Source organism: Chiloscyllium punctatum, chromosome 50 (genome assembly GCF_047496795.1).
Source record: "Chiloscyllium punctatum isolate Juve2018m chromosome 50, sChiPun1.3, whole genome shotgun sequence".
NCBI classification, from domain to species: domain Eukaryota; kingdom Metazoa; phylum Chordata; class Chondrichthyes; order Orectolobiformes; family Hemiscylliidae; genus Chiloscyllium; species Chiloscyllium punctatum.
The window spans coordinates 24,524,414-24,530,413 of NC_092788.1; positions in this window are offsets into that span (position 1 = coordinate 24,524,414).

Here is a 6,000-nt window from a genome sequence, read left to right on the forward strand (position 1 = left end):
TCTGTCAGAAAAGGTTACAGTATATTTCGGAGTGAGTCAGAGAGGGTCAGAAGTGTTACAGTCTGTCTGAGAGTGTCACAGTGTGCCTAAGAGAGTGCCAGAGAGAGTCAGAGAGTGTCGCAGTATGTCATACTGTGCCTCACAGAGTGTCAGAGTGAGTCAACGTGTGTCACAGTGTGTCTCAGAAAGAGTCAGAGAGTCAGAGCAGATCAGAGAGTGTCACAGTGTGTCTCAAAGAGTGTTACAGTGTGTCTAAGAGAGTGTCAGAGAGAGTCAGAGAGTGTCACAGTCTGTCAGAGAGTGTCACAGTGTGCCTCAGAGAGAGTCACAGTGTGTCTCAGAGAGAGAGACAGAGAGTGTCACAGTGTGTCTCAAATAGTGTTACAGTGTGTCTAAGAGATTGTCAGAGAGAGACAGAGAGTGTCACAGTATGCCACAGTGTGTCACAGTCTATCAGAGACTGTCAGAGTGTGCCTCAGAAAGAGACACAGTGTGTCTCAGAGAGAGTCAGAGAGTGTCAGAGCGGGTCAGACAGTGTCACAGTGTGTCTCAGCGAGTCAGAGAGAGACGGAAAGTGTCACAGTGTGTCTCAGAGAGTGTCGCAGTGTCGCAGAAAATGTCACCGTGTGTCAGAGAGTGTCACAGTAGGTCAGAGAGTGTCATCGTGTGCTTCAGAAATTGTCAAAGTCTGTCAGAGTCTGTCAGAGAGTGTCACAGTGTTTCTCAGAGAGTGTCAGAGAGCATCACAGTGTATCTCAATGTGTCAGAGAGAGTCACATTGTGTCTCAGAGAGTGTCAGAGTGAGTCAGTGAGTGTCACAGTGTGTCTCAGAGAGAGTCAGAGATTATCACAGTCTATCTCAGAGAGTGTCTCAGTGAGTCTCAGAAAGTCTGAGAGAGACGGAAAGTGTCACAGTGTGTCTCAGAGAGTGTCGCAGTGTCTCAGAAAATGTCACCGTGTGTCAGAGAGTGTCACAGTAGGTCAGAGAGTGTCATTGTGTTTCTCAGAGAGTGTCAGAGAGCATCACAGTGTATCTCAGTGTGTCAGAGAGAGTCACATTGCGTCTCAGAGAGAGTCAGAGAGTGACACAGTGTGTCTCAGAGAGTGTGAGAGAGAGTCAAAAAATGTTACAGTGTGTCTCAGAGAGTGACCGAGTGTCTCAGAGTCAGAAAGAGACAGCAAGTCTCACAGTGTGTCTCAGAGAGTGTCACAGTGTCTCAGAAAATGTCACCGTGTGTCAGAGAGTGTCACAGTAGGTCAGAGAGTGTCATCATGTGTCTCAGAAATTGTCACAGTCTGTCAGAGTCTGTCAGAGAGTGTCACAGTGTTTCTCAGAGAGTGTCAGAGAGCATCACAGTGTACCTCAGAGAGAATCAGAGAGTGTCACAGTGTGTCTCAAAGAGTGTCGCAGTGTCGCAGAAAATGTCACCGTGTGTCAGAGAGTGTCACAGTAGGTCAGTGAGTGTCATCGTGTGTCTCAGAAATTGTCACAGTCTGTCAGAGTCTGTCAGAGAGTGTCACAGTGTTTCTCAGAGAGTGTCAGAGAGCATCACAGTGTACCTCAGAGAGAATCAGAGAGTGTCACAGTGTGTCTCAAAGAGTGTCGCAGTGTCGCAGAAAATGTCACCGTGTGTCAGAGAGTGTCACAGTAGGTCAGTGAGTGTCATTGTGTTTCTCAGAGAATGTCACAGTCTGTCAGAGTCTGTCAGAGAGCATTACCGTGTTTCTCAGAGAGTGTGAGAGAGCGTCACAGGGTATCTCAGAGTGTCAGAGAGTCACAGTATGTCTCAGAGAGAGTCAGTGAGTGTCACAGTGTGTCTCAAAGAGTGTGAGAGAGGGACAGAGAGTGTCACAGTGTTTTCCAGTGTATCAGAGAGAGTCACAGAGGGTCAGAGTGCATCTCAGAGAGTCAGAGAGAGTCAGAAAGTGTCACAGTCTGTCAGAGAGTGTCACAGTGTGTCTCAGAGAGTGTCAGAGATGGTCAGAGTTTGTCTCAGAGAGGTTCACAGTCTGTGAGAGAGTGTCAGAGCTTGTCTCAGAGAGTGTCAGAGTGAGTCAGAGAGTGTCGTAGTGTGTCATACAGTGCCTCATAGGGTGTCACAGAGAGTCAGACTGTATCACAGTGTGTCTCAGAGAGTCAGAGTGTGTCACGGTGTGTCTCAGAGAGTGTCAGAGAGAGTCGAAGTGTGTCACAGTGTGTCTCTGAGAATGTCAGATAGGATCATAGAATGTCACAGTGTGTCACAGAGAGTCAGAGAGAGTCAGAAAGTGTCACAGTCTGTCTCAGAGAGTGTCACAGTGTGTCACATTCTGTCAGAGAAGGTTATAGTATATTTCAGAGAGAGTCAGAGTGAGTCAGAAAGTGTCACAGTCTGTCTTTGAGAGTGTCTCAGTGTGTCACAGTCTTTCAGAGAGTGTCACACTGTGCCTCAAAGAGTGTCAGAGAGAGTCAGAAAATGTCACAGTCTGTCTTTGAGAGTGTCTCAGTGTGTCACAGTCTGTCAGAGAGTATCACAGTGTGCCTTAGAGAGAGTCAGAGAGAGTCAGGGAATGTCACAGTGTGGTTAAGAGAGTGTCAGAGAGGGTCACAGTGTGTCTAAGAGAGTGTCACAGTGTGTCTCAGAGAGTCAGAAAGAGTCAGAAAGTGTCACAGTATTTCTCAGAGAGTTTCACTGTGAGACACAATCTGTCAGACAATCTTGCAGTGTATTGCAGAGTGTGTCAGAGAGAGTCAGAAAGTGTCACAGTGTGTCATACTGTGTCTCAGAGAGTGTCAGAGAGTGTCAGCATTTGGCTCAGAGAGGGTCACAGTCTGTCAGAGAATGTTACATTGTATTTCAGAGTGTGTCAGAGAGAGACTGTAAGTGTCACAGTGCATCATACTGTGTCTGAGAGAGTGTCATATAAAGTCAGACGGTTTCACAGTGTGTCTCAGAGAGTGTCAGAGTGAGTCAGAGAGTGTCAGAGTCAGTGAGTGTCACAGTGTGTCCCATAAAGAGTCAGGGTGTGTCACAGTGTGTCTCAGAGAGTGTCAGAGTCAGTGAGTGTCACAGTGTGTCTCAGAGAGTGTCAGAGAGAGCGAGAAAGTGTCACAAACTTACTAAGAGATGTCACAGTGTGTCTCCAAGAGTCAGAAAGTGTCACAGTGTGTCTAAGAAAGTGTCAGAGAGTGTCACAGTCTGTCACAGTCTGTCAGAGTGTCACAGTGTGTCTCAGAGAGTGTCAGATAAGATCAGAGAGTATCACAGTGTGTCTCAGAGAGTGTCTCAGTGTATCAGTCTGTCAGAGTGTGTTCATTGTATCTCAGAGAGTGTCAGACAGTATCACAGTGTGTGTCAGAGTTTCAGAGAGAGTCAGAATGTGTCACTATCTGTCAGAGAGTGTCACAGTGTGTCACAGTCTGTCAGAGAGTGTCACAGTGTGTCTCAGAGAGTGTCAGATAAGATCAGAGAGTGTCACAGTGCATCTCAGAGAGTGTCTCAGTGTGTCAGTCTGTCAGAGTGTGTTCATTGTATCTCAGAGAGTGTCAGACAGTATCACAGTGTGTGTCAGAGTTTCAGAGAGAGTCTGAATGTGTCGCTATCTGTCAGAGAGTGTCACAGTGTGTCACAGTCTGTCAGAGAGTGTCACAGTGCTTTTCAGAGAGTGTCAGTGAGTGTCACAGTGTGTCTCAGAGTGTGTTGGATAGGATCAGAGAGTGTCCCAGTGCATGTCAAATTGTCAGAGAGGATCCCGCTGTGTCGCAGAGTGTGTCAGAGTGTGTCACAGTCTCTCAGAGATTGTCACAGTGTGTTTCAAAGAATGTCAGAGAGTGTCACAGTGTGTCTTATAGAGTGTCAGAGTGTGTCACAGTTCATCTCAAAGTCTCAGAGAGGGTCCCAGTGGGTCTCAGAGAGTGTCACAGTTTGTCACAGTTTCTCAGAGAGTGTCACAGTGTATTTCAGATAGAGTCAGATTGTATCCCAGTGTGTCTCCGAGAGTGTCAGATAGGATTAGAGAGCATCACAGTGTGTCTCAAATTGTCAGAGAGTGTTAGAGAATGTCGCAGTGTGTCACAGTCTGTCAGAGAGTGTCACAGTGTGTCTCAGAGAGTGTCAGATAAGATCAGAGAGTGTCACAGTGTGTCTCAGTGAGTGTCACAGTGTGTCTCAGAGAGTCAGAGAGAGTCTGATAGTGTTTCAGTGAGTCAGAGTCTGTCAGAGAGTGTCACAGTGTGCCTCAGAGAGAGTCAGAGAGTGTCCCAGTGTGTCTCAGAGAGTGTCACAGTGTGACTCAGAGAGTCAGAGAAAGAGTCAGAAAGTGTCACAATCTGTCTTGAGAGTGTCTCAGTGTGACACGGTCTGTCAGAGAGTGTCACAATGTGTCTCAGAGAGTGTCAGATAGGATCAGAGAGTGTCACAGTCTGTTTGAGAAAGTGCCAGAGTGTCACACTGTGTCTCAGCGTATGTCAGAGTGTGTCAGAGAGTTTAAGAGAGATTCAGAGAGTGTCACAGTGTGTCTCAGCGTGTGTCAGAGAGTGCCACAGAGAGTTTCAGAGAGAGTCAGAGCGTGTCACAGTGTGTCTCAGAGATTCAGGGAGAGTCAGAAAGTGTCATAGTCTGTCAGCGAGTGTCACAGTGTTTTTCAGAGAGAGTCAGAGAGTGTCACAGTGTGTCTCAGAGAGTGTAAGATAGGATCAGAGAGTGTCACAGTGCGTCTCAGAGAGCGTTAGGAGGAACAGTGCGTGTCACAGTGTGCCTAAGGAAGTGTCAGAGAGTGTCACAGTGTGTCACAGTCTGTCACAGAGTGTCACAGTGTGTCTCAGAGAGTGTCCGATAGGATCAGAGATTTTCACAGTGTGTGTCAGAGTCAGAGTCAGAAAATGTCACAGTCTGTCTCTGAGAGTGTCACAATGTGTCACAGTCTGTCAGAGAGTGTCACAATGTGTCACAGTCTGTCAGAGAGTGTCACATTCTGTCAGAGAGTGTCACAGTGTGTCTCAGAGAGTCAGACAGAACCAGAAAGTGTCACAGTCTGTCTCAGAGAGTGTCACAGTGTGCCAGAGACTGTGACAGAGTGTCAGGCAGTGCCACAGTGTGTCTCAGAGAAAGTGAGAGAGAGTCAGAAAGTGTCACAGACTGTCTCAGAATGTGTCACAGTGTGTCTCAGAGAGTCAAAGGAGTCAGAAAGTGTCACTGTGTGCCTCAGAGAGTGTCACAGTGTGTCTCAGAATGTGTCAGAGAGTGTCCCAGTGTGACTCAGCGAGTGTCACAGTGTGTCTCAGAGAGTCAGAGAGAGTTAGAATGTGTCACAGTTTGTCTCAGAGGGTGTCACAGTGTGTCACAGTCTGTCAGAGAGTGTCACACTGTGCCTCAAAGAGTGTCAGAGAGAGTCAGAAAATGTCACAGTCTGTCTTTGAGAGTGCCTCAGTGTGTCACAGTCGTTCAGAGAGTGTCATAGTGTGCCTTAGAGAGTGTCACAGAGAGTCAGAGAATGTCGATATGTGTTTAAGAGAGAGTCAGAGAGGGTCACAGTGTACCTAATAGAGTGTCACAGTGTGTCTCAGAGAGCCAGAGAGAGTCAGAAAGTGTCACAGTATTTCTCTCAGAGTGTCACTGTGAGATACACTGTAAGATTTTCTGACAGATTGTATTGCAGAGTGTCTCAGAGAGAGTCAGAAAGTGTCACCGTGTGTCTCAGAGATTCAGAGAGTCAGAAAGTGTCACGGTCTGTCTCAGAGAGTGTCACAGTGTGTAAGAGAGTGTCATAGTGTGTCTGAGAGATTATCAGAAAGTGTCACAGTGTGTCACCGACTGTAAGAGCGTGTCACAGTGTGTCTCAGAGATTCAGAGGGAGTCAGAGAGTGTCACAGTCTGTCTTTGAGAGTGTCACAGTGTGCGACAGTCTGTCAGAGATTGTCACAGTGTGTCTCAAAGTGTCAGAGAGAGTCAGAGAGTGTCACAGTGCCTCTCCGTGATTGTCAGATAGGATCAGAGAGTGACACAGACGTCTCAAAGTGCC